This window comes from Manis pentadactyla, chromosome Y (genome assembly GCF_030020395.1).
Source record: "Manis pentadactyla isolate mManPen7 chromosome Y, mManPen7.hap1, whole genome shotgun sequence".
In the NCBI taxonomy this organism is placed as follows: domain Eukaryota; kingdom Metazoa; phylum Chordata; class Mammalia; order Pholidota; family Manidae; genus Manis; species Manis pentadactyla.
The window spans coordinates 13,126,387-13,141,258 of NC_080039.1; positions in this window are offsets into that span (position 1 = coordinate 13,126,387).

Here is a 14,872-nt window from a genome sequence, read left to right on the forward strand (position 1 = left end):
CTAGCAATACTACAGTACATTGTTATGGTGATGGAAGTGACTGCACGGGCGTTTTGGGTGAAACGAGGAACTGGGGGTCTAGGAAATACGTTACACATACAATTGCAGATTAACGGTGAACAAACAACTCAATAATAAACACATATCAATAAATCCATTGAAGCAGACAAGTTAAAAAAGGCACATACATCCGCGGGTTTATCAGCAGTAAGCACAGTAGCCCAGGTAACTTTCCATCAGTAGATTAATGAGTAAAGAATTTGTGGTACATATTCTCAGTTGAATATTACTCAGCCATAAGATGACAATAAATCCTAATATTTGTAAAAACTCGGAAGGTGCAGGAGGGCAATATACTCATGACATAAGAGGTGGAGAAAGGCAAGGGTCAAGTGACTTGAGCCATCTGTGGAGATGTTGGAAAAAGAAAAACTGAAGGAGCAAAACATCATCCGATTCACAGAAATGAAAATTGGACTAAGAGATTCCAAAGGGAAAGGATCCGAGATGGACAGGAGAGAATGGATGGTGGAAGTAGGGGTAAAGAAAGCGTGCTATATGATTTCCATGAATACTGCAGATGGGCATTGTGGGGATGCCTGTACAAAACACGGAAGACATGTAGTGATTCTACAGTATCTTACTATGCTTACGGAGTGTGACTGCAAATGAGAATCCTGGAGTTCTTTGTGATGGGCCGGTCCTAGCACGCATAATTTTATTCATGTACTTGTAGAATAATGAGATATAATTAAATGAACGAATGCATAAAATAAATGCAGAGTAACAGAGAAAGCAGCAGCCAGTTTAAAGGAGACGTGTGCACACCTATATTATTTACCACAATGATAACAATAGTGATGCTAAGAATCCATCAGCAAATGAAGAGTGGGATATTATTCAGATATATGACTAAAACAAACCCTGCCATTTACAACAACATGGATGGAGATACAGAGGATTACGCTCAGTGAAATAAGCGCTGGAGAGTGAGAAAATTGTCAAATGATTTCACTAACAAGCAGAGTATTAAAAAAAGAAATAAAATGAAGAAATCAAAACTGTAGAAGCCACGCTGAAGAGAAGAATGGACTAATGTTTACGAAAGGAAAGAGACTGGGCCGATTGTGTTAAAGTGGAGGGACAAGAAGGACTGGGGGTTAGAAATGGTGAATTAGAATAAGTGTAGATAGTGTTGGGCTGGGGAACGTGGAGGACTGCACGTCACAGAGAAGACTAGTGATTCTACATTATTTTACTGCACTGGAGGATAGTGAACGCAATGGGATATCTGGGGATATATTGTTGATGGAAGTTGTAGTAAACAATATTACTCATGTAGTTGTGTATTCATGAGAAATAAAAGATAGATACACATAGAACGTATTGAAGATCATAGTTGCAGAAAGATGATAGATGATAGGGATAAATGATGACTATGATAGATGAGAGATAGCAAGAAGGTAGATTGTCAGATGATAGGTGATAGATACATAGAGGAAATGTAAGTAGTATAGATAAGTAGATACAATGCAGTAGCCCAATTTAAAAAAGGTATGTGCACCCCCTTGTTTATCGCAGCACTATTCACAGTAGCGGGTCCGTCTCCATCAGAAGTTGAATGGATACAGAAGAAGTGGTATTTATAAACAATTAATTGCCTTTCACCCATAAGAAGAAAACAATTCCTCCCATTTGTGACAACATAGATGAAAGAGCGGGGTTTTATGTTCAATGAAATAAGATAGGAGGACAAGTATCAAACGGTATGACCAATCTGTGCAGATAGAGAAGCCGGAAAGAACTGAAGGAGCAAAATAGTGGCAGACACACAGAGATCAAGAATGAACTACCAGTTACCAAAGAAAAAACGACTAGGGTGGACATGGGAGAATGGAGGGATAACAGTGGGAAGGGAAAGGATGCATTATAATTAGCACATGTAATGTTTTTGTGGGTGCGTGGTGAGGGCTTAACCAAACAGTGAAGACAGGCAGTGAATCTAGAGTACATTGCTCTGTTGATGGAAGTGACTGCAGTGGGGCATTGGGAAGGATTTCGAGACAGGTGGAGTCTAGAAAATCTCACGTTATACTTTTACTTACAGTTTAATAATAAGTAAATAAAGAATAAATTAATTAAAGAATCCAATAAAACCAATGAATGTGCCCAGCTAATAAAGACATATATAACCCTATGATAATCAGACTACTATTCAAAGAAACCGAGCTAATTGGACATCAATAGATTAATGGGTATAGAAGACGTGGTACATATACAGAAAGGATCGTTACTCAGCCATCAGAAGAAAACAAATCCTAGCATTTGCTACATCATGGATGGCGCTAGAACATATTATGCTCAGTGAAATAAGTGAGGAAGAGAAGAAATGTATCAAATGATTTAACACATGCGTGGAGACGAAGAGCCAAGATAAAACTGAAGGAGCAAAATATCAGCAGATTCACAGAACACAAGTTTGGAGTAACAGTTACCAAGGGGAAGAGAGTGGCGTTGTTACATATGAAAGCAAGGAGAAGGTAGGCATAATGATTAGCATTATTAATGTGGATTGGGGGAGATGGAATCTACAGTATCTTACAATGCTCATGGACAGTGACTTCAGGGACATAACTGGTTGATCTTGGTTATAGTGTGGGTCTTGTAAAATTAATGATTCTCATGTAATTTTAGATTAATTATTACAGAATTAATAAAGGAATATATGAATAAATATAAAAAAACAAATCTATAAATATATAAACAGAATGCAGCAGCCCATGTTAAAAACGAAAATTGCACCCATATGTTTCTCACAGAAGTATTGACAATAGCCAAGCTAAATGTTCATCAGTAAATGGGACGTAGAATATTATTCAGCCATATGAAGAAAACATATCTTAGCAATTACAAAAACATGGATGGAACTTGTGGGTATTGTTCTCAGTGAAATAAGCCACGAAGAGAAAGTCAAGTGGCAATTGATGTCACTCTACTGTGGAGAGTTAGAAAAAAAGAGAAATAGTCAAGGAACAAGACAGTGGCAGGTTCAATGAACTGAAGAGTGGACTAATGGTTACCAAGGGGAAAGTGAAAGAGGGGAATGGCTGGAAAGGGAGGAATGAGAGGTAAAATGGAGCATTACGTGTAGCACACATAAGTGGAGAGTGTGTGGGCACGAGGAAGGCAGTACAACAGCAAAGAACAGTAGAGCTACTACAGTGCATTAAGGGGCTCGTGGACAGTGACACTTATGCTGTATAACGTGTGGATTTGAAAACGGGGTTTGTCTAATTACCATAATTGCGCTAACGTAACTGTGTGGTATTGGTGCCAAAATCAAAAGAAACAAGCAGTATCTTGGATCTCTTTTCCTTTTCCGCTGAACCTGTCAAGGTGGTCAGCGCCCATCTTACCAAAGTCCAACTCCGTGCAGGGTAGCATGCTCTGAAGTGAGAACCAGCTAATCTGAGCTTACATATCCTGTCTCTATGAAAGAGGCGCACTGTGACATCATGGAATCTCCAGGCAACAAGGCTGTTCCTGCAAACTCCACTAGCATATGTTGGGCAGAGCTCAGCCGTGTGGAGCTGCAACATCTTAGAAACATAACCTATTCTGGCCTACATATATAAGTAAAATGATGTCACTCATCTTTGGAATATTAGAAAAAAGAAAAAGCTGAAGGAGAAAAACAGCGGTGTCACAGAACATAAGAATAGATTCACAGTTACCAAAGGGAAAGAGACAGAGAAGGACGGTTGGAAATGGAGGGGAAAGGATGTGTGGAAGAAATGGAGCATTTCAGTTAGCATATATAATGTGGGAATGGATGCACGTGGAGTGCTGTCCAACAGAGAAGACAACTAGCAATACTACAGTACATTGTTATGGTGATGGAAGTGACTGCACGGGCGTTTTGGGTGAAACGAGGAACTGGGGGTCTAGGAAATACGTTACACATACAATTGCAGATTAACGGTGAACAAACAACTCAATAATAAACACATATCAATAAATCCATTGAAGCAGACAAGTTAAAAAAGGCACATACATCCGCGGGTTTATCAGCAGTAAGCACAGTAGCCCAGGTAACTTTCCATCAGTAGATTAATGAGTAAAGAATTTGTGGTACATATTCTCAGTTGAATATTACTCAGCCATAAGATGACAATAAATCCTAATATTTGTAAAAACTCGGAAGGTGCAGGAGGGCAATATACTCATGACATAAGAGGTGGAGAAAGGCAAGGGTCAAGTGACTTGAGCCATCTGTGGAGATGTTGGAAAAAGAAAAACTGAAGGAGCAAAACATCATCCGATTCACAGAAATGAAAATTGGACTAAGAGATTCCAAAGGGAAAGGATCCGAGATGGACAGGAGAGAATGGATGGTGGAAGTAGGGGTAAAGAAAGCGTGCTATATGATTTCCATGAATACTGCAGATGGGCATTGTGGGGATGCCTGTACAAAACACGGAAGACATGTAGTGATTCTACAGTATCTTACTATGCTTACGGAGTGTGACTGCAAATGAGAATCCTGGAGTTCTTTGTGATGGGCCGGTCCTAGCACGCATAATTTTATTCATGTACTTGTAGAATAATGAGATATAATTAAATGAACGAATGCATAAAATAAATGCAGAGTAACAGAGAAAGCAGCAGCCAGTTTAAAGGAGACGTGTGCACACCTATATTATTTACCACAATGATAACAATAGTGATGCTAAGAATCCATCAGCAAATGAAGAGTGGGATATTATTCAGATATATGACTAAAACAAACCCTGCCATTTACAACAACATGGATGGAGATACAGAGGATTACGCTCAGTGAAATAAGCGGTGGAGAGTGAGAAAATTGTCAAATGATTTCACTAACAAGCAGAGTATTAAAAAAAGAAATAAAATGAAGAAATCAAAACTGTAGAAGCCACGCTGAAGAGAAGAATGGACTAATGTTTACGAAAGGAAAGAGACTGGGCCGATTGTGTTAAAGTGGAGGGACAAGAAGGACTGGGGGTTAGAAATGGTGAATTAGAATAAGTGTAGATAGTGTTGGGCTGGGGAACGTGGAGGACTGCACGTCACAGAGAAGACTAGTGATTCTACATTATTTTACTGCACTGGAGGATAGTGAACGCAATGGGATATCTGGGGATATATTGTTGATGGAAGTTGTAGTAAACAATATTACTCATGTAGTTGTGTATTCATGAGAAATAAAAGATAGATACACATAGAACGTATTGAAGATCATAGTTGCAGAAAGATGATAGATGATAGGGATAAATGATGACTATGATAGATGAGAGATAGCAAGAAGGTAGATTGTCAGATGATAGGTGATAGATACATAGAGGAAATGTAAGTAGTATAGATAAGTAAATATAATGCAGTAGACCAATTTAAAAAAGGTATGTGCACCCCCTTGTTTATCGCAGCACTATTCACAGTAGCGGGTCCGTCTCCATCAGAAGTTGAATGGATACAGAAGAAGTGGTATTTATAAACAATTAATTGCCTTTCACCCATAAGAATAAAACAAATCCTCCCATTTGTGACAACATAGATGAAAGAGCGGGGTTTTATGTTCAATGAAATAAGATAGGAGGACAAGTATCAAACGATATGACCAATCTGTGCAGATAGAGAAGCCGAAAAGAACTGAAGGAGCAAAATAGTGGCAGACACACAGAGATCAAGAATGAACTACCAGTTACCAAAGAAAAAACGACTAGGGTGGACATGGGAGAATGGAGGGATAACAGTGCGAAGGGAAAGGATGCATTATAATTAGCACATGTAATGTTTTTGTGGGTGCTTGTTGAGGGCTTAACCAAACAGTGAAGACAGGCAGTGAATCTAGAGTACATTGCTCTGTTGATGGAAGTGACTGCAGTGGGGCATTGGGAAGGATTTCGAGACTGGTGGAGTCTAGAAAATCTCACGTTATACTTTTACTTACAGTTTAATAATAAGTAAATAAAGAATAAATTAATTAAAGAATCCAATAAAACCAATGAATGTGCCCAGCTAATAAAGACATATATAACCCTATGATAATCAGACTACTATTCAAAGAAACCGAGCTAATTGGGCATCAATAGATTAAAGGGTATAGAAGATGTGGTACATATACAGAAAGGATCGTTACTCAGCCATCAGAAGAAAACAAATCCTAGCATTTGCTACATCATGGATGGCGCTAGAACATATTATGCTCAGTGAAATAAGTGAGGAAGAGAAGAAATGTATCAAATGATTTAACACATGCGTGGAGACGAAGAGCCAAGATAAAACTGAAGGAGCAAAATATCAGCAGATTCACAGAACACAAGTTTGGAGTAACAGTTACCAAGGGGAAGAGAGTGGCGTTGTTACATATGAAAGCAAGGAGAAGGTAGGCATAATGATTAGCATTATTAATGTGGATTGGGGGAGATGGAATCTACAGTATCTTACAATGCTCATGGACAGTGACTTCAGGGACATAACTGGTTGATCTTGGTTATAGTGTGGGTCTTGTAAAATTAATGATTCTCATGTAATTTTAGATTAATTATTACAGAATTAATAAAGGAATATATGAATAAATATAAAAAAACAAATCTATAAATATATAAACAGAATGCAGCAGCCCATGTTAAAAACGAAAATTGCACCCATATGTTTCTCACAGAAGTATTGACAATAGCCAAGCTAAATGTTCATCAGTAAATGGGACGTAGAATATTATTCAGCCATATGAAGAAAACAAATCTTAGCAATTACAAAAACATGGATGGAACTTGTGGGTATTGTTCTCAGTGAAATAAGCCACGAAGAGAAAGTCAAGTGGCAATTGATGTCACTCTACTGTGGAGAGTTAGAAAAAAAGAGAAATAGTCAAGGAACAAGACAGTGGCAGGTTCAATGAACTGAAGAGTGGACTAATGGTTACCAAGGGGAAAGTGAAAGAGGGGAATGGCTGGAAAGGGAGGAATGAGAGGTAAAATGGTGCATTACGTGTAGCACACATAAGTGGAGAGTGTGTGGGCACGAGGAAGGCAGTACAACAGCAAAGAACAGTAGAGCTACTACAGTGCATTAAGGGGCTCGTGGACAGTGACACTTATGCTGTATAACGTGTGGATTTGAAAACGGGGTTTGTCTAATTACCATAATTGCGCTAACGTAACTGTGTGGTATTGGTGCCAAAATCAAAAGAAACAAGCAGTATCTTGGATCTCTTTTCCTTTTCCGCTGAACCTGTCAAGGTGGTCAGCGCCCATCTTACCAAAGTCCAACTCCGTGCAGGGTAGCATGCTCTGAAGTGAGAACCAGCTAATCTGAGCTTACATATCCTGTCTCTATGAAAGAGGCGCACTGTGACATCATGGAATCTCCAGGCAACAAGGCTGTTCCTGCAAACTCCACTAGCATATGTTGGGCAGAGCTCAGCCGTGTGGAGCTGCAACATCTTAGAAACATAACATCTTCTGGCCTACATATATAAGTAAAATGATGTCACTCATCTTTGGAATATTAGAAAAAAGAAAAAGCTGAAGGAGAAAAACAGCGGTGTCACAGAACATAAGAATAGATTCACAGTTACCAAAGGGAAAGAGACAGAGAAGGATGGTTGGAAATGGAGGGGAAAGGATGTGTGGAAGAAATGGAGCATTTCAGTTAGCATATATAATGTGGGAATGGATGCACGTGGAGTGCTGTCCAACAGAGAAGACAACTAGCAATACTACAGTACATTGTTATGGTGATGGAAGTGACTGCACGGGCGTTTTGGGTGAAACGAGGAACTGGGGGTCTAGGAAATACGTTACACATACAATTGCAGATTAACGGTGAACAAACAACTCAATAATAAACACATATCAATAAATCCATTGAAGCAGACAAGTTAAAAAAGGCACATACATCCGCGGGTTTATCAGCAGTAAGCACAGTAGCCCAGGTAACTTTCCATCAGTAGATTAATGAGTAAAGAATTTGTGGTACATATTCTCAGTTGAATATTACTCAGCCATAAGATGACAATAAATCCTAATATTTGTAAAAACTCGGAAGGTGCAGGAGGGCAATATACTCATGACATAAGAGGTGGAGAAAGGCAAGGGTCAAGTGACTTGAGCCATCTGTGGAGATGTTGGAAAAAGAAAAACTGAAGGAGCAAAACATCATCCGATTCACAGAAATGAAAATTGGACTAAGAGATTCCAAAGGGAAAGGATCCGAGATGGACAGGAGAGAATGGATGGTGGAAGTAGGGGTAAAGAAAGCGTGCTATATGATTTCCATGAATACTGCAGATGGGCATTGTGGGGATGCCTGTACAAAACACGGAAGACATGTAGTGATTCTACAGTATCTTACTATGCTTACGGAGTGTGACTGCAAATGAGAATCCTGGAGTTCTTTGTGATGGGCCGGTCCTAGCACGCATAATTTTATTCATGTACTTGTAGAATAATGAGATATAATTAAATGAACGAATGCATAAAATAAATGCAGAGTAACAGAGAAAGCAGCAGCCAGTTTAAAGGAGACGTGTGCACACCTATATTATTTACCACAATGATAACAATAGTGATGCTAAGAATCCATCAGCAAATGAAAAGTGGGATATTATTCAGATATATGACTAAAACAAACCCTGCCATTTACAACAACATGGATGGAGATACAGAGGATTACGCTCAGTGAAATAAGCGGTGGAGAGTGAGAAAATTGTCAAATGATTTCACTAACAAGCAGAGTATTAAAAAAAGAAATAAAATGAAGAAATCAAAACTGTAGAAGCCACGCTGAAGAGAAGAATGGACTAATGTTTACGAAAGGAAAGAGACTGGGCCGATTGTGTTAAAGTGGAGGGACAAGAAGGACTGGGGGTTAGAAATGGTGAATTAGAATAAGTGTAGATAGTGTTGGGCTGGGGAACGTGGAGGACTGCACGTCACAGAGAAGACTAGTGATTCTACATTATTTTACTGCACTGGAGGATAGTGAACGCAATGGGATATCTGGGGATATATTGTTGATGGAAGTTGTAGTAAACAATATTACTCATGTAGTTGTGTATTCATGAGAAATAAAAGATAGATACACATAGAACGTATTGAAGATCATAGTTGCAGAAAGATGATAGATGATAGGGATAAATGATGACTATGATAGATGAGAGATAGCAAGAAGGTAGATTGTCAGATGATAGGTGATAGATACATAGAGGAAATGTAAGTAGTATAGATAAGTAGATATAATGCAGTAGCCCAATTTAAAAAAGGTATGTGCACCCCCTTGTTTATCGCAGCACTATTCACAGTAGCGGGTCCGTCTCCATCAGAAGTTGAATGGATACAGAAGAAGTGGTATTTATAAACAATTAATTGCCTTTCACCCATAAGAAGAAAACAATTCCTCCCATTTGTGACAACATAGATGAAAGAGCGGGGTTTTATGTTCAATGAAATAAGATAGGAGGACAAGTATCAAACGGTATGACCAATCTGTGCAGATAGAGAAGCCGGAAAGAACTGAAGGAGCAAAATAGTGGCAGACACACAGAGATCAAGAATGAACTACCAGTTACCAAAGAAAAAACGACTAGGGTGGACATGGGAGAATGGACGGATAACAGTGGGAAGGGAAAGGATGCATTATAATTAGCACATGTAATGTTTTTGTGGGTGCGTGGTGAGGGCTTAACCAAACAGTGAAGACAGGCAGTGAATCTAGAGTACATTGCTCTGTTGATGGAAGTGACTGCAGTGGGGCATTGGGAAGAATTTCGAGACAGGTGGAGTCTAGAAAATCTCACGTTATACTTTTACTTACAGTTTAATAATAAGTAAATAAAGAATAAATTAATTAAAGAATCCAATAAAACCAATGAATGTGCCCAGCTAATAAAGACATATATAACCCTATGATAATCAGACTACTATTCAAAGAAACCGAGCTAATTGGGCATCAATAGATTAAAGTGTATAGAAGATGTGGTACATATACAGAAAGGATCGTTACTCAGCCATCAGAAGAAAACAAATCCTATCATTTGCTACATCATGGATGGCGCTAGAACATATTATGCTCAGTGAAATAAGTGAGGAAGAGAAGAAATGTATCAAATGATTTAACACATGCGTGGAGACGAAGAGCCAAGATAAAACTGAAGGAGCAAAATATCAGCAGATTCACAGAACACAAGTTTGGAGTAACAGTTACCAAGGGGAAGAGAGTGGCGTTGTTACATATGAAAGCAAGGAGAAGGTAGGCATAATGATTAGCATTATTAATGTGGATTGGGGGAGATGGAATCTACAGTATCTTACAATGCTCATGGACAGTGACTTCAGGGACATAACTGGTTGATCTTGGTTATAGTGTGGGTCTTGTAAAATTAATGATTCTCATGTAATTTTAGATTAATTATTACAGAATTAATAAAGGATTATATGAATAAATATAAAAAAACAAATCTATAAATATATAAACAGAATGCAGCAGCCCATGTTAAAAACGAAAATTGCACCCATATGTTTCTCACAGAAGTATTGACAATAGCCAAGCTAAATGTTCATCAGTAAATGGGACGTAGAATATTATTCAGCCATATGAAGAAAACAAATCTTAGCAATTACAAAAACATGGATGGAACTTGTGGGTATTGTTCTCAGTGAAATAAGCCACGAAGAGAAAGTCAAGTGGCAATTGATGTCACTCTACTGTGGAGAGTTAGAAAAAAAGAGAAATAGTCAAGGAACAAGACAGTGGCAGGTTCAATGAACTGAAGAGTGGACTAATGGTTACCAAGGGGAAAGTGAAAGAGGGGAATGGCTGGAAAGGGAGGAATGAGAGGTAAAATGGAGCATTACGTGTAGCACACATAAGTGGAGAGTGTGTGGGCACGAGGAAGGCAGTACAACAGCAAAGAACAGTAGAGCTACTACAGTGCATTAAGGGGCTCGTGGACAGTGACACTTATGCTGTATAACGTGTGGATTTGAAAACGGGGTTTGTCTAATTACCATAATTGCGCTAACGTAACTGTGTGGTATTGGTGCCAAAATCAAAAGAAACAAGCAGTATCTTGGATCTCTTTTCCTTTTCCGCTGAACCTGTCAAGGTGGTCAGCGCCCATCTTACCAAAGTCCAACTCCGTGCAGGGTAGCATGCTCTGAAGTGAGAACCAGCTAATCTGAGCTTACATATCCTGTCTCTATGAAAGAGGCGCACTGTGACATCATGGAATCTCCAGGCAACAAGGCTGTTCCTGCAAACTCCACTAGCATATGTTGGGCAGAGCTCAGCCGTGTGGAGCTGCAACATCTTAGAAACATAACCTATTCTGGCCTACATATATAAGTAAAATGATGTCACTCATCTTTGGAATATTAGAAAAAAGAAAAAGCTGAAGGAGAAAAACAGCGGTGTCACAGAACATAAGAATAGATTCACAGTTACCAAAGGGAAAGAGACAGAGAAGGATGGTTGGAAATGGAGGGGAAAGGATGTGTGGAAGAAATGGAGCATTTCAGTTAGCATATATAATGTGGGAATGGATGCACGTGGAGTGCTGTCCAACAGAGAAGACAACTAGCAATACTACAGTACATTGTTATGGTGATGGAAGTGACTGCACGGGCGTTTTGGGTGAAACGAGGAACTGGGGGTCTAGGAAATACGTTACACATACAATTGCAGATTAACGGTGAACAAACAACTCAATAATAAACACATATCAATAAATCCATTGAAGCAGACAAGTTAAAAAAGGCACATACATCCGCGGGTTTATCAGCAGTAAGCACAGTAGCCCAGGTAACTTTCCATCAGTAGATTAATGAGTAAAGAATTTGTGGTACATATTCTCAGTTGAATATTACTCAGCCATAAGATGACAATAAATCCTAATATTTGTAAAAACTCGGAAGGTGCAGGAGGGCAATATACTCATGACATAAGAGGTGGAGAAAGGCAAGGGTCAAGTGACATGAGCCATCTGTGGAGATGTTGGAAAAAGAAAAACTGAAGGAGCAAAACATCATCCGATTCACAGAAATGAAAATTGGACTAAGAGATTCCAAAGGGAAAGGATCCGAGATGGACAGGAGAGAATGGATGGTGGAAGTAGGGGTAAAGAAAGCGTGCTATATGATTTCCATGAATACTGCAGATGGGCATTGTGGGGATGCCTGTACAAAACACGGAAGACATGTAGTGATTCTACAGTATCTTACTATGCTTACGGAGTGTGACTGCAAATGAGAATCCTGGAGTTCTTTGTGATGGGCCGGTCCTAGCACGCATAATTTTATTCATGTACTTGTAGAATAATGAGATATAATTAAATGAACGAATGCATAAAATAAATGCAGAGTAACAGAGAAAGCAGCAGCCAGTTTAAAGGAGACGTGTGCACACCTATATTATTTACCACAATGATAACAATAGTGATGCTAAGTATCCATCAGCAAATGAAGAGTGCGATATTATTCAGATATATGACTAAAACAAACCCTGCCATTTACAACAACATGGATGGAGATACAGAGGATTACGCTCAGTGAAATAAGCGCTGGAGAGTGAGAAAATTGTCAAATGATTTCACTAACAAGCAGAGTATTAAAAAAAGAAATAAAATGAAGAAATCAAAACTGTAGAAGCCACGCTGAAGAGAAGAATGGACTAATGTTTACGAAAGGAAAGAGACTGGGCCGATTGTGTTAAAGTGGAGGGGCAAGAAGGACTGGGGGTTAGAAATGGTGAATTAGAATAAGTGTAGATAGTGTTGGGCTGGGGAACGTGGAGGACTGCACGTCACAGAGAAGACTAGTGATTCTACATTATTTTACTGCACTGGAGGATAGTGAACGCAATGGGATATCTGGGGATACATTGTTGATGGAAGTTGTAGTAAACAATATTACTCATGTAGTTGTGTATTCATGAGAAATAAAAGATAGATACACATAGAACGTATTGAAGATCATAGTTGCAGAAAGATGATAGATGATAGAGATAAATGATGACTATGATAGATGAGAGATAGCAAGAAGGTAGATTGTCAGATGATAGGTGATAGATACATAGAGGAAATGTAAGTAGTATAGATAAGTAGATATAATGCAGTAGCCCAATTTAAAAAAGGTATGTGCACCCCCTTGTTTATCGCAGCACTATTCACAGTAGCGGGTCCGTCTCCATCAGAAGTTGAATGGATACAGAAGAAGTGGTATTTATAAACAATTAATTGCCTTTCACCCATAAGAAGAAAACAAATCCTCCCATTTGTGACAACATAGATGAAAGAGCGGGGTTTTATGTTCAATGAAATAAGATAGGAGGACAAGTATCAAACGATATGACCAATCTGTGCAGATAGAGAAGCCGGAAAGAACTGAAGGAGCAAAATAGTGGCAGACACACAGAGATCAAGAATGAACTACCAGTTACCAAAGAAAAAACGACTAGGGTGGACATGGGAGAATGGAGGGATAACAGTGCGAAGGGAAAGGATGCATTATAATTAGCACATGTAATGTTTTTGTGGGTGCGTGGTGAGGGCTTAACCAAACAGTGAAGACAGGCAGTGAATCTAGAGTACATTGCTCTGTTGATGGAAGTGACTGCAGTGGGGCATTGGGAAGAATTTCGAGACAGGTGGAGTCTAGAAAATCTCACGTTATACTTTTACTTACAGTTTAATAATAAGTAAATAAAGAATAAATTAATTAAAGAATCCAATAAAACCAATGAATGTGCCCAGCTAATAAAGACATATATAACCCTATGATAATCAGACTACTATTCAAAGAAACCGAGCTAATTGGACATCAATAGATTAATGGGTATAGAAGATGTGGTAAATATACAGAAAGGATCGTTACTCAGCCATCAGAAGAAAACAAATCCTAGCATTTGCTGCAACATGGATTGCGCTAGAACATATTATGCTCAGTGAAATAAGTGAGGAAGAGAAGAAATGTATCAAATGATTTAACACATGCGTGGAGACGAAGAGCCAAGATAAAACTGAAGGAGCAAAATATCAGCTGATTCACAGAACACAAGTTTGGAGTAACAGTTACCAAGGGGAAGAGAGTGGCGTTGTTACATATGAAAGCAAGGAGAAGGTAGGCATAATGATTAGCATTATTAATGTGGATTGGGGGAGATGGAATCTACAGTATCTTACAATGCTCATGGACAGTGACTTCAGGGACATAACTGGTTGATCTTGGTTATAGTGTGGGTCTTGTAAAATTAATGATTCTCATGTAATTTTAGATTAATTATTACAGAATTAATAAAGGAATATATGAATAAATATAAAAAAACAAATCTATAAATATATAAACAGAATGCAGCAGCCCATGTTAAAAACGAAAATTGCACCCATATGTTTCTCACAGAAGTATTGACAATAGCCAAGCTAAATGTTCATCAGTAAATGGGACGTAGAATATTATTCAGCCATATGAAGAAAACAAATCTTAGCAATTACAAAAACATGGATGGAACTTGTGGGTATTGTTCTCAGTGAAATAAGCCACGAAGAGAAAGTCAAGTGGCAATTGATGTCACTCTACTGTGGAGAGTTAGAAAAAAAGAGAAATAGTCAAGGAACAAGACAGTGGCAGGTTCAATGAACTGAAGAGTGGACTAATGGTTACCAAGGGGAAAGTGAAAGAGGGGAATGGCTGGAAAGGGAGGAATGAGAGGTAAAATGGAGCATTACGTGTAGCACACATAAGTGGAGAGTGTGTGGGCACGAGGAAGGCAGTACAACAGCAAAGAACAGTAGAGCTACTACAGTGCATTAAGGGGCTCGTGGACAGTGACACTTATGCTGTATAACGTGTGGATT